Genomic DNA, 15,218 nt, shown 5'->3' with positions numbered 1-15,218 from the left:
GCCTTCCAATGTGTGAATTTGACAGGGAATCATTCAACCCACAACACAGCTCAATTAAATCATCCCAGGTTTCAGACAGAGGATGGTTTGGGGTGAAGAGGACTGTCTCCCCCAGTTTGCAGCAGCTGTGGTTTTCCTGTCCTTCTCCCATGTGTGATTTCACCTCCGCAGTCAGCTTTCAGCTCTGAAGGGCAATGACTGAGGGCTCTTTGGGTAGACAGAGGTGAGTCGTTCTGCTAAGATTGGGGAAGATGCAAAAAGACCCCTGGATGTGCCAGTGGACTCTGAACGTTTTGCTTGGCTAAGTTCTGATGTGACGTCCCCGACTGCAGGTGTGGCATGACAGAAACCAAGGGGTGAGTACAGAAGGGAGTGGTCAACAAAGACATCCATCGGGACAGCAATTAAGACTCACAGAGGCCAGGCATGGTGGCTCACACCTGTTATCCCAGAACTTTGGGAAGCTGAGGCAGGTGGATCACCTGAGGTCAGGAGCTCAAGACCAGACTGGCCAACATGGTGAAACCCTGTCTCTACTAAAAATACAAAAATTAGCCAGGTGTGGTGGCATGTGTGTAGTCCCAACTACTCAGGGGGCTGAGGCAGGAGAATTGCTTGAACCCGGGAGGTGGAGGTTGCAGTGAGCCGAGATCATGCCAGGGTGACAAAGCAACACTCCACCAAAAAAAAAAAAAAAAAAAAAAAGACTCAGAGACAGCAAGCTGTGGCTCCAGCCTTTCATCTAATACCATGCTTGGCTAACACTACTCTCCCTACCCATCCTCCTCCTTCTCCCCAGACAAAAGCTTCTCCTTCTTGGTTGCACACATTTACCAGACTTCCTGATATTCCAGCCTAAGCTGTGTGCAAAAGTTTCTTAATGGCTGCTGCACCAAATTACCACAAAGTTAGTTACTTAAAACAATACAAATTTATTGTAGTATGGTTTCAGCACCCAGAAGTCTGAAATGGGTCTCACTGGGCTAAAATCATATTGTCATCAGGGCTGCATTCCTTTCTGGAGGCTAAGGGGAGTCCCTATTTCCTTGCCTCTTCCAGCTTCTAAAGGCTACCTGCATTCCTTGGCTTGTGGTCCCTTCTTCCATCTGCAGTGCCGGCAGCATAGCATCCTCACATGTGCCTCTCTAACACTGACCTTCTTCTTCCACTTATGAGGGCACCTATGACGACTTCCATCTGCAACTTTAATTCCTATGTAACATAAAACAGATTGTAGGAATAGGATGTGGATATCTTTTTAGAAGGCAGAGAGGAGCATTATTCTGCCAACCATACTAAGCGAGACAAATTCCTTCCTACAAGGAGTTCCAGTGACAATTGTTATGAGAATAAGGTGTTTATGTCATGACATAAGGACTGAACGTTTCCACTGAGGTTTTGTTTGTCGTTATTGTTTTGGTTTTGGTTTGGTTTTTTGAAAAGGGGTCTTGCTCTGTCATCCAGGCTGGAGTGCAGTGGTGCAAACTTGGCTCACTGCAACCTCAGCCTCCCAGGATCAAGTGATCCTCCCACCTCAGCCTCCCGAGTACCTGGGACTACAGATGCACACCACCATGCCTGGCTAATTTTTGTATTTTTTGTAGAGATGGGGTTTCACCATGTTGCCCAGGCTGGTCTCAAACTCCTGGGGTTTGAGAACCCCATCTGGGGTTTTTGAACAAAAACAGAACCTGGGTAAGGACAATTTGGAATTCAGTGAGCCAAAACATGAAGGAAGAATCAGTGAGTGAGAAAGTAAATACAGACAATACGTGTAAGTGTGTCAACAGTTTTTAGGGAAGTACACAGGTTATTAATCTTAGAGAGGAGAGCAAGCACCAGGGAGGGGTGAACGCCTTTAAGTCTTAATTATAGATTGTGCAATCTCCATGTCCAAGGAATGAAAATTCCTAGCTCCATGGATCCTCTTTCCAGTCCACTTGCCAATCAGCTTTCTGGAGCAATCTGGCACAGGAAGGAGTGGGAGAGTGATGAGCAGCCCAGACCCCCCTGCTAGCTAGGTTGCACAGTCCCCGGAGGGTCCTTCCAGGGAGTTGGGTCTCTATAGAGTACTCCCAAATCAATCAACTCCCTTTAGCCAATCTCTGTCCTGAGCCTCATGGTACAGCACCCTTGGGATCCAGCCTATGCCTACTCTCCAAGCCCTGCTGGTTCACGCTACCCGGGCTTTACAGTGCTTTACCTTCAATTATGGGGCCCAGCACAGCCTCCATTGGGGCATGCTGTGCTATAACCATAGTGATAGGTCTAAGGGTCAAAAGGGGTGGGGTAGGCACAGACTGAGGAGACGATTCTCGTTATCTTGCAGAGGAGAGGTCTCTGTACTATCTCCAGGCTAGAGGGGAGTTCTAGCTCTTCCCAGGAGGTGTGGGCTCCTTTTGCAACTTAGAGGGCTCAGGAGAACCCAGGGATTCAAGATTTTAATGGCATCAACACAGATTCCTCTACCCGAGCAGAGCTGGGGATGAGGTGAGGTGAGGGAGGCATCTAGGGGTCAAAATTTCAGGACTCACATACTCCCTGCACATGCATGGACCTGAGAGTGAACACCTCCTTAAATTTTGCACCATAGGCCCCTTGCCTCACCCTAGCTGCTGCCTTGCATCTAAGTGTCAGGTCCCGTTCTCCTCCAACCAGGAACCTGACTTTGGCATAGAATACTGACCTCGCTTGGTATTTAACCTACTTCAGCAAGGAGCCCAGAAGACTGCATAAATTGGCTATTAGGATGGAGCCTCAAAGCATGAGAAAAGTGATGTCTGAACTTAGTGAGGTTCCGATGCCAGAGATGCTGGGAGCAACTGCAGGGAACAAGCTGGAAAGGTGATATGACAGAAGACTCCCAGAAAACCCACCAGATCATCACATTCCACGGGAAGTCCCCTGCAGAAACTGTCTGGATCCTGGAGGATGATGGTAGACCACTCAAACTCAACTAAGCAGCAGCCATTTTTTCCTTCAATTCCTGACATGACATCTTTGTTAGAGAGATGAATAATGTCTCAGGTACATTCTACACAGCCATTGATTTGGTGAAGCCATTCCTTTCTAATTCTATCAAAAACGAAGATCAGAAGCTATTTGCCATGAAATAGAAAGAATAAAAAATACTCCTTTACAGTTTTGCCCCAGGACTATGTTAACTCTTATACCTTTGGTCACATTATAGTCTGTGGAGATCTGGACATCTCTATACCTGGGCATTCCATAGAATGTCACATTGATATGCGATATAGATGACATCATTCTAGTCAGGCCAAATGAGCAAGAATTGACTAGTACATTGCAGACCTTAGTAAGATACACATCTTCCAGAGGATGAGAGATAAAGCCCATGAAGATTCAGAGGCTTGCTACAACAATAAAATGTTTAGGAGTCCAGTGGTCAAGGGGTATGCCAGGGCACCTCATCCAAACTAAAGGATCAAATATTGCATCTTGCATCTCCCCCCATGAAGAGGAAAGCCCAAAGGTGAATCCAAGGACCAACTTATAATATTCTCCACTAGCAATGATCATTCTACCATTAGCAGGAGAGGGGATTACCAACAGTGCTAGGTTGTCTATATAAATAAACATTTGTTGAGGCTCTCCAAAGAACATTAGCAACAAGAAAGAACAGACAACACAAAACTTAATCAAATTTCCAAGCTAGTACATCAGTTAGCTATTCCTGCATAACAAATCTAAACCTTAAGCCACTAAAACTTAGTGGCTTAAGACAACTACCATTTGCTTAGCTCGTGATTCAGTCAGCAACTTGATCTGGGCTCATTTGGATGGGTACCATGATTTTGCCTGGGCTCATTCATACATCTTTGCTCAGCTGAGGAGTCAGCTAAGGATTGGCTAGTTTGGGGTGGCCTCAGCTAGAACATCTTACCTTTGCTTTATGTGTTTGCTCATCCCCAGCAAGCTACTCTGTCTTGTCTTATTCATAAGATATCTGGGCAGGGTTCTAAGAAAGAATAGCCACATGTAAGACCTCTTGAGTTCTCATGCTAGGCTCAGAAAGGGCACACCATGACTTCTGCTGAATTCTATTAGCCAGTGCAAGTCACGGGCCAGTAACAGATTCAAAGGTAGAGGAAATAGACTCCACCTCTTGAAGGAAGAGTTGCAAAGTCACATTACAAGGAACATGGATACAGGGGAAAGTGAAGGGTTGTGGCAGTTTTTGCAGTCTATTAATCTGCTGGATTCTGTATGAATTAACATTTATGGGAGCTTCCAAAGAAGAGCAGCCCCTAAGAGGGTGAGACAAGTAAGAGCTTGATCAAATTTCTGGACCAGTCTTTTTAAGGCAAGAGTCAGAAATTTCTAAACAGATTTGATGACCCTCCTTAGAAACGCAGCAGGACAATGTGGCCCCAGTCAATCCCTGACCTTTCTCTGTATTCAATCCTGCACTCTGAAGTGACCTCTGTGTGTCCCCTGTCCTCTTCTATAGTCAACTTAGAAAGGACTCTATCACTTCAATGTGTTCAAAAAATTGGAACAAATTTCTATAATCTGCCTGTCACCCTCCTGCATGATTTTTAATGACATTCTTTGCTTCAAAGGAAAATAAAAATAAGGAAGTAACCTGACATATAAACTGCACTTAAATGCTGGTAAGTCTTCACACGCAAAGAAAGAAACAGTAAGAAAAGAGAAAATCCTGAAAATATTGAGGTCGGGAGCCAAATGCAGCATATGTTTTTGAGAATCTAATCCTTCCAGTGAATCTCCCAGACAGCTGTCAGAGTGAGTTCAGTGGTGGGGTGGATGAGGTGATAAGACGTGGTACTGTGTAAAGCTCCACCCTAGGCTTCATCATTGGAGTGTCAGCCATCATCCTTCTCCTTTGCAAATTGGCATTTAATGAAACAAAGCACAATTTCTTAAATCCCAAATCCTATTTTTACTTCTATTTGCCAAGTTATTTTCTCTGCTCTTACTTTTCCTGATTTTCCTTTGTCTACTCTTTTTTTTTCTTTTTCCTTCCCCATTAAGGAACAAGGATTTTCAAGCTTTGCTTCCTTATCAAGCTAAAAGTCCAAAGAATCAGACCTTTTGGTTTCCCTTTTCCATTTCAAAATATGATGAGGTCAAGTAGATTTGTAAGGTAGCAGAGGTGCTCTAAGTGTTACTCAACCAGGGCTCCAAGAACAGGAATTTGGAAGAAAAAAAAAAAAAGGAAGTAATAAGGCCTCTCTCTGTTCCATTCCCTTTAAAATGCAGATTTAAGAAAAGGTGCTAGGGAGTCAAGCAGGAGGAACTAAAAGAGCTTTTTGATTTCAAACACTGAGCTCAGAGCTTGAAGAGAATTTAGAGACCTTCTAGCTGCAAACCAATCTGATCTCTCTAAATTTAAGCACATCCCTTCCTGGGCTCAAGAAAACATTGTCCACAAGAGCACCTACCCTGAGGACAAGTCTTGGATAGGGATCAGTAAGATACTCCAAATCGAACTTGCCCTAATGAGCTTTAACTATTAAAAAAAAAAAAAAAAAAAGACCAAACAATGGGAGGCAGCATAGCATGGTCGTTAAGAGCACAGACCCAAGACGTCATGGGTTTGAGTCCTGGCTCTACCAGTGTTATGGGTTGAATGTGTTCTCACCCTCCAAAACCCACATGTTGAAGTCCTAATCCCTAGCACCTCAGAATGTGACATTATTTGGAGATAGGGCCTTTACAGAAGGTAATCAGATAAAAATGAGGTGATTAGGGTGGGCCCTAATTCAATATAACTGGTGTTCTTATACAAAAAAAAGGAATCCAGACACATAAACAAGCATACAGGGAGACTGCCCTGTGACGATAAAGACAGAGATTGGGGTGATGTGTCTAAAAGCCAAGGAATGCAAAAGATTGCAGCAACTCCCAGAAGCTGGGGGAGAGCCAGGAACAGATCCTCCCTCACAGCTTCAGAAGGAACCACACCTGCTGACCCCTTGATCTTGGACTTCTGGCCTCCAGAGCCGTGAGAGAATAAATTTCTGTTGTTTAAAGCACCTAGTCTGTGCTACTTTGGGCAGCCCTGGTGAGGTCATGCAGCCAGTCACCATCTATCTGTGTGACTCTGGCATGGCTTCTCCTTGCCCTGTCTGTAACATGTAGATGACAATGAATGTCTAAGTCAGAGGGTCGTTAGGAACACTAATTAAATAAATTAACATGTGAAAGTGTTTCAAATAGAAGTTGACACAAAGAAAGAGGTATATGAATGTATTAGTCCGTCCTCACGCTGCTATAAGGACATACCAGAGACTGGGTAATTTACAAAGGAAAGAGGTTTAATTGACTCACAGTTCCGCAGGGCTGAGGAGGCCTCAGGAAACTTACAATCATGGTGGAAGGGGAAGCAAACATGTCCTTTTTTAAATGGCGGTAGCAAAGAGAAGTGCAGAGCAAAAGGGGGAAAAGCCCGTTATAAAACCATCAGATCTCACAAGAACTCACTCACTATCATCAGAACAGCAACATGGGGATAACCACCCCCATGATTCAATTACCTCCCACCAGGTCCCTCCCATGCATGACATGTGGGGATTACGGGAACCACAATCCAAGATGAGACGTGGGTGGGGACACAGACAAACCATATCAATGAATATTTCTTAAATAAAAAATTAAAACCAACATCTGCATGAGTCATTATAGGTATTATTATTGAATTTGTATGACTCTTCAGTCAGTGTGGTATTAGAGGGAAAATAAGAAATCCTTTGGAAAGCCAAAATGCCATTGCTTATTCCAAGCATTGTCTACAAATTGTTATAATCAGAGCTATGTTGTTTTCTTTGTTTTTCTTTAAATCGTTTGGATCTGGCAGTGCCCAGGCCTTTAGGTTTCTAATAAATTATTAATCTAGGAGTTAATAATTCATGTTAATTGGTGGTGTAAGCCACTTTCTCTGGCAAATGTGAGCAAAGGTCACAACTTTTTAACAGCAAGGGTGAAACCTTTTCTGAGGTTTTTTCCCTCCCCCATGGTCTATCATGGAAATATTAAGATATGAAAGAAAAATTTTAACCAGAGCTGGGAAAGCAAGATAATTCCAAGGATAAAAAGTGTAGACTGTCAGCCTTACTTCCCGGCCAAGCACTGCCTCCATAGCCCTGCTGGAGGAAAAGGACGTCTCCAGGGAATTCAGGGGACTCCAGCCCCACAGGAGCCCACCCAAGAAGGACACAGCCACGCAGGTTTGTAAACCTTTGACAAGACAACTTATAATCATTAAACATGTTGATTCGTTGATCAAAAAAAATTTTTTTGTTTTTCAGAAAATCAAAGAAGGCATTTGAGAGATTAGCTCACCAATGGGATTTTTCACAAAGAATGATAATTTTCCTAAATTACAAGGCACAGGCTTAAGAATAGAGAACATCCATTCATACTGGGTGACAGCCATAGAATGCTAAGCAAACCCCTTCCACCATTGACTTCTTTGATTTTAATTAATGTATATATGCTCTGCCTTTTTGTTTCCAGAAAGAATTTCAGGTAATTCCTGATTGCAGGCCACAGAAGCCAAGAAATAAAAGACTTCTTACCCGAACTAATGTGCCTTTACTTTCCAGCTCATGGATTTGCCCCTAGATCTGTGAAGCAGCCACAAGTGGCCTAGATGTTCTGGGTGTTTGATACCTTTTTTGGCCTTAATGCTTATTTGCAAGGTTCATGTCAAGTTACAGGCTGATGTGATGAAATGACTTTTTCCCATTTGGAAAATAAGATTATTCTTAGTAGCTTGTTTCAGTCTTGATTAAAAGATAGATGTAAAATATGCAAAGAATGATGTCTGAAGACTTAAAGATAAAATTTACATGGAAGCCACTAGTTTAAAGAGATTCAGTCAGCTCCTCCAGCTCTTGTTTTTCTAAAGAAAATTTGAATAGCATATGCTTTTCATTGTGCTCCTTTTCAGCCATTTACATATTGGGGAAATATATATTTGGCAACTGGTCCTATTTTTAGGAGTCCTTGAAACTTGCCCTTTAAAAATGTTTTCATTTTTGGCACATATGTGTGTCTTAAGCAGAATGAAAACACAAAGCAAAAAAGAAAAATATGTACAAAAAGGAATGATTTTTCCAGCCCCATGTAGCACAATAAGAAAGCAATCATTCAGCTGTGACTTTAAAAAATGGATTATTGCCTGGATTTTCCAACGATTTCCTTCTAAACGAGCATTTCTCTGCAGAACTGAACTAATGTAAAGAGACAGTTTGTTTCAGTGCCAGAAATGAACCAGCAAAAAAAAAGGACGGAGGTTCTATTTTCATAGGAGGAAGTTAACAAAATAATACCCACTCTGTTTCTCTGCAGCCTCTTGTGTCAATTCAGAAGAAAGTGCCATATGCCCATTGCGTGATTTGAAGTGTGTTTTCCCAGCCTCTTGGTCACCACTCGTTCTGTTATTTGCAGTCAGTAACAAAGATTCATCCTTGTGTCCATCGTGCAGCAAGGAGAATCTTTGTCACTTAGTGTAATTAATAGCTGGACCTCGCAAGGGAAGGTGGGAGAAGGAAGCCGTTAATGCACAGACCTGGACAAATTCGGAACAGGCTTTGCGGATCCTTGCTGCCTTTTGACCAATTAAGATGCCAGAGCCCCAGCAGAAGAGGAAATACGGTAACAAAGTGTTTTCTCTGGGGCTGTGTGTGTTATAACCCCAAGCTCTGTAACTGTGGTTCAGGAGAGCTCTCTAACTTTCCCTATCAAGCCAGATGACCATCAAGGACTCCCCTCTACATCTATGTCCTATTTCAGTGTATCCTTCCCACTTTTCTTCCACCACACTGTCTTCACCAGCCTCTAGATAGATACCACTATAGGATAAAAATCAAAAAGAGAAGCCTAATGTTTGATGAGTGACTCCCCTAGACTATGTGGTTAAATCACTCAGCAAGCTTTCAGAGAATGTGTAATGGGCCCTGTTTTCAAAATGAGAGGACTGAAAAGAGGTTTGGAGAGGCCAGCGCTGAGGTTAGGCTCAGGGAACAGATAGAAATAGCCAAATCAGGACCACATCGAGGGCTCTCTAACGCCGGGATTCTTAGCTCACTTTTCCCTGTATTGTGATCTTTTCTTTCACTTTTTTTTTTTTAAATAGAGATAGGGTTTTGTTATGTTTCCCAGGCTGGTCTTGAACTCCTGGCCTCAAGCAATCCTCATGTCTTGGCCTCCCAAAGTGCTGGGGTTGCAGGCGTGAGCCACTGCACCAAGCCTCCTTAACTTTCTGAACTCCTACTTATTTATTTTTGTGACCCTACTTCTTTTTTCTTTCTCCTCCTATACAAAAACGGCTAGATGGATTCCACTTGTCCCTGGACCTTTAAATTCCTGTCCTCCATACCTGAACAAATCCAATTTATCTCTCAAAGTTCCAGAGAGCTCCTAAATACTAATAGTTCCTCACCGTCATCTCACTTGCAATCCGTGCATCTCAGAGTTCCCTTCCCAGAGGCGATTTTTTGCCTTTAATTAGCAAATGCATACTATTCTAGGATCCATGAGATTTTCTTCCTTCTCTTTCTGCCCAAGGAGAAAGCAAACACGTACTGCTGCATTTGCCATCCCAGGTCCATAATCTCTCTGATCTTTCTTCACCTTTAAAAATCTCACCTCATATATCTTTTCTTAGGCTCATCCCTCAAATATTCAGGTTATTTCCCCTAGGCTTCCTCTCACCTCTCTCCTCGTGGCTACACTGGCGAGGAGCATCTAGCCTCATCCAAGAGGGGGTCGGGTCTCCTTTCCCTGCCCTGTTGCTTTCCACGGTGGAACCAGCATCCTCCCTGACTCCCTGCCCCTCCTCAGGAACCACGACTCCCTGTCGCCCTCCTCTGAACAGGACTGTTCTCCATCCATCCTCCTCCCTGCTCAGACCTCCATCCATAGCACTGTTTCTAAACCTCCAGCTCCCTCTCCCTCATCCCATCTGTGTTAGTCCGTTTTCACACTGCTGATAAAGACATACCTGAAACTGGGCAGTTTACAAAAGATGTTCAATTGGACTCACAGTTCCATGTGGCTGGGGAGGCCTCACAATCATGATGGAAGGCAAAGAGGAACAAGACATATCTTACACGGATGGCAGCAGGCAAAGAGAGAGCTTGTGCACAGAAACTCTCATTTTTTAAAACCATCAGAACTTGTAAGACTCATTCACTGTCATGAGAACAGCACAGGAAAGACTGGCCCCCTTAATACAATCACCTCTCACTGGGGTCCTCCCATGACGTGTGGGAATTGTGAGAGTTACAATTCAAGATGAGATTTGGGTGGGGACACAGCCAAACCATAGCACCATCTTTTCAAGGATCCTTTTCCACACATTTCACAGGGTCTGCTCCTATCCTAGCCAGCTGAACAGTCATCCTAGGCCTCCAAAGTATTGCCAGTCAATGTTCATAGCTCTCTTTATCCAAATTGGGAACTCGTCACTGCCCCTGAAACCCACCTGCTTCATGATGGGCTGCAGCAATGACAATTTTGGAGGCCCAGCCCCTCCATGAGTTTGTTCTGATTTGGGGTGTGCCCATTTGTGCTCTACCTAAGCTCCTAAGGATAGGGACTCCTGTTAGTCTTAGTGACTCTATGTGTATAACAAATTATAATGCTACAAGTGGGCTTAAATTCTAAATTTTTTTTTTTTTGAGACTGAGTCTTGCTCTGCCGCCAGCCTGGAGTGCAGTGGTGAGATCTCGGCTCACTGCAACCTCCACCTCCTGGGTTCAAGCGATTCTCATGCCTCAGGTTCCCAAGTAGCTGGGATTACAGGTACGCACCACCACGCCTGACTAATTTTTGTATTTTCAGTAGAGACGGGGTTTCACCATATTGGCCAGGATGGTCTTTATCTCCTGACCTCGTGATCTGCGCACCTCAGCCTCCCAAAGTGCTGGGATTACAGGCATGAGCCACCGCACCCAGCCTAAATTCTAATTCTTTAGTTATGTAGAAAGCATAGTCATTCCTTCCAAGTCCATGAAAGTGCCTTGCCCATGACATGTGTGTTATTTTTCAATCCAAGGTACTCTGCTGAAAGTTCAGACCAGCATGGCAAGCTGTGCAAGCACAATTTAAATTCCTACCACAAAACCATTTTGGCTGATGTGTTTCTAAGTATTTAAGTCACTGAACATTCCCTTCTTCCCACCCCAACCCCTCTCACATGACACCACCAATTTTGCCTTAAGGGAAACCTAAATGCAGATTCCTGTGACCTGGAGTGGACAAGATAGAGAGTTAGTTTCTGCTGTGATCCTACTATCTTCCATCTGTAGAATCTACCAGAAAGTAAGCTAAAACTTAGGAGCAGTGGGAAATGAAGCAAGGTTGCCCTCAAGCCCATTTGTCTGGCCAAGACCTCTCTGCAAGTCCTAGACTGAACTGCCTTCCAGATGTCCACCAAGATAAAAAATGTCACTACTTTAGGCCAGTTTCTTTGCTTTTTCCCCACAGGTGAAACCAGGCAGAGACTTGGGAGTTATCCTGGACTCCTTCCCTTAAATGATCCCTCCCGCACAGTCCAAGTCCTGTCTACCTCTTGCTGAACAGATCACCTAAAGTAACCTGAGCCTGTCCTCTGCTCTCTGTCCCCATCACATCTTCTTCAGTATAGAATTAGGAATGGGATTGCAGTCCCTTCACTGCCTTTTACCTGCAGGCTAGGAGTATTTACCTTTCACCAACTCTCTGTTGCTTACACCATCAACTTGTGGAGAGCTCTGGGCCTGAGAGATGGATGTGGGGGTGACTGGAACCTCAGTTCTCACTCAGCTCCTTTGTCACTCACTCTCTGCCTCAGCATTCACAGCTTAACAAAGACCAATGCAGCCTTCCGGTAGACCCACAAATGGAAGCTATCAGGACCATGGCAGAAGCTGATTCACATTCCATGCAGGCACGCGAGGTTTTCCAAGACCCAGCCTCCTCTGCGTTTTAATTTGTAGAAATACTGGACTGTCTGTAGCTCCCCAAACTCACCAGCCTTTGAACGTGTGCTCCCAGCACAAAGCTGTTTCCCACATCCCCTCAGCTCCATACAACCCCTCCACCTTACTCATAGAGGAAAATCTATTTACAGATTTTGCTTGCTCAGATGCAATAGCCCCTAGGATGGCCTTCTGACTTCAACTACCTCCTCATCCCTGTCTTAGTCTGCTCCGGCTGCCATAGCAAATACAACAGACCCATTCGCTTAAGCATCAGACATTTATCTTCTCACAGTTCTGGAGGTCGGAAGTCTAAGAGCAGGTTCCTGGTAATGGCTCTCTTTCTGGCTTGTAAATGGCAAGTCTTCACCATGTCCTCAGGTAACCTTGCCTCAGGGCCTGCCCACACAGACAGAGGGAGATCTCTGGTGTTATCTTTCTCTTCTTTTCTTGTTTTTTTAACTGGTAACCAATTTATTAAAATAGTTGACTTAAGTATCTGCAATGGTGGCTTCAACCTCAAGTCCTCGCTCAATACTGATGGAAGTCATCTGCTCAACAATCTCAGAAGGGCTGTGCAAGTCAATGAGTGGCTTGTGGATTTTCATCTGGAAATGATCCCATCTCTTAGAACTTTCACCTCAAGGAGTTTTTCTTGTAGTAATTCTCAAAGTCTTGGTAGGCATTCTAACTGGTCCTTTCACTTCGGGATTCTTTTCCTTTGCTCCTCTGTTCAAGTCAGCACACATTTCTCCAGAGATTTTATGTGGCAGCTCATTAACGTGATTCAAATTCAGCGAACCACCACCTCCAGCTCCGTGGGTGTTTTTCCGGGATCTTTAAAAGCCATGGCTGCAACACAGCTTCTTGACCGACTTGTTCATTGGCGAGAGTGAACAGTGGTGAATCAGGAGCAAAAAGCTATTTTTTTTTTTCCCCATAGGTTATTGGGGAACAGGTGGTGGTAGGTTACATGAGTAAGTTATTTAGTGGTGATTTGTGAGATTTTGATACACCCATCACCCAAGCAGTATACACTGCACTCAGTTTGTAGTCTTTCATCCCTCACTCCTTCCCACCCTTTCCCCCTGAGTCCTCAAAGTCCACTGTGTCATTCTCATGCCTCTGTATCCTCATAGCTCAGCTCCCACTTATGAGTGAGACCATATGACGTTTGGTTTTCCGCTCCTGAGTTACTTCACTTTTAGTCTCTAATCTCACCCAGGTTGCAGCAAATGCCACTAATTCATTCCTTTTTATGGCTGAGTAATATTCTTTCTCTTCTTAGAAGGCCAGCAATCCTATCAGAGTAGGACCCCACCCTTATGACCGCATTAAACCTTAACCTCCTGAAAGCCCTACATCCAAACACAGTAATTCACAGCTTCAACACAGGAATTCTGAAGAACACAATCTGGTCCATAGCAACCCATACCCCAAATTCCCTGACAGAACAAAACACATTACCTACATTCAGAAGAAAAATGACTTTCCTTGACTTGAGTACTCTACAAATTATTTGTTTAGTGTTTTATTATAAAAGTTATTATTTGCAATCTATCTTACTGTAATTGCACTATGTTCCATTATTATTTTCTGATAAGTAGAAATGTAGTATGTTTGCACATGTGTTTTAATTGGTAACTTATGAAACTAGTAATAGCTGGCTATTTTTTACCTAAATATGTCCATTTTGTAGAGTTAAATCTAATATATGTATGTGTGTATAATTTATCTTTATATATTGATCAACCAGATAAACTTGTAAATTAACTTTTATTTGCTATGTGCATTATTCGTTCCACAAAATTCTAATGAAAAAGGTTAAAAACAACCCACATGATTATGCAAACATCAAACTATATTTTATGAAACTACAGAAGTTTCACTGTTGCCATCAATCTGTGAGTCACAGCAGGAAAAGGAATTGATGGGTTGATAAGGGTCCACTTTACCGGCTTTTGAAGGAACCACACCTCTTCTCTTTCATGAATTATTAAAATCGAGATACAAAAGTTGCCATTCTGGAAATGGATGGATGCTGTTAGCTGTCATGTGACAAGTGAGGTTTTATTTATTTTTAGCTCACAGTTCCCTCGCACATACATACTGAGAGACTGAAAAAAATGCTGGGGATCATTAAACATGACTGGTTTTATGGTATCTAACTACATCTTCAATGTTTACTAAGACTAAAATTTAATCTTTAATCTCAATTATATTACACATCATGAATAATGTGGACCTGTATTCCAGCTCCTGATTTCTTATGAAGTCAGTCTACAAAATAATCAAATTAATTTATAGAAGTTACCCAGGAAAAATGGTTTGATGACTATGGTTACATCTCACTTGCTTAACTTATTCAGTGTTAAGCTTAATTTCCACAAGAGGTTGGAGTTACTAAGAGTTGTTTGTTAAGAAGCTGCGAAAAGAGCATACTTAGGTGTTTCCACACCAAACCAGACTGTGAGCCCCAGAAATGGACATGAGAGGACTTACAAGACCACCTTCTCCTTTACGGCCATTTCCTAAAGCAAATATCAAAAGTCTGCATTACCCATGAGTTGAACCATCCTATGCATACAAAATGGCCACTCAGAAGGATTATGTAAAAGCTGCTATTTCTCTCTAATAGAAATGAGTTTGTGCACTGGAAGTCAGCAATTCATCCACATTATATCCCAGAGGACTAATTTCTGCAGCTAGAGAACTGGAAAACCTCAGCATTTTTCAGGGAGTCCAGAAACGCTATCCTATAGCTCTCCCTGCACCATCCTATCCTCCTCCTTGCCCACAGCCACTGACGAGTCAGTGATAAAAGACTCCGTCTTCACCTCAACTTAGATTTCATTTTTACTCTCCACTCCCTTAGACTTGAGGTTCTAGAACATTCCTTGCTTTTCAGACTACCTTCAACTTGATCCAAGATTCAAACACCAGTTTCCCTCGTGTTTTTCTTTCTTATTCTCAGAAACATATTCTCTGCTAGACTATGTAAGCATTAACTCCACACATTCTAAATTCTCTTTAAAAAATAAAAAAATAAAAAAAAAAGAGACAGGGTCTCTGTTGCCCAGGCTGGACTTGAACCCTAGGCCCAAGCGATCATTCCACCTAAGCTTCCCAAGTAGGTGGAACTATAGGTGACTCCATGCACTCTGAAGAGGAAGCTAGCATCCTCCCTACACAGCCCATTTTTGGTCCTATTATAGTTCTACCTTCTTACAAGTGATAAACTGATAACAGCTTCAAGAAACAAGTGAA

At 43.1% G+C, this 15,218-nt stretch overlaps 1 protein-coding gene and 1 pseudogene across 1 annotated transcript in view; both read right to left on the bottom strand.

Annotated features, from left to right (window-relative positions):
* RUNX1 (RUNX family transcription factor 1) overlaps window positions 1-15,218 on the bottom strand; it is a 1,082,664-nt gene that overhangs the window by 894,729 nt on the left and 172,717 nt on the right. The window lies entirely within an intron of this gene.
* Window positions 12,443-12,801, bottom strand: LOC116482403 (small ribosomal subunit protein uS10-like; annotated as a pseudogene).

Source organism: Hylobates moloch, unplaced genomic scaffold (assembly GCF_009828535.3).
Source record: "Hylobates moloch isolate HMO894 unplaced genomic scaffold, HMol_V3 SCAFFOLD_14, whole genome shotgun sequence".
Lineage (NCBI taxonomy): Eukaryota > Metazoa > Chordata > Mammalia > Primates > Hylobatidae > Hylobates > Hylobates moloch.
The sequence above is the reverse complement of the archived record's forward strand: the minus strand, read 5'-3'. Positions and strand labels throughout refer to the sequence as shown.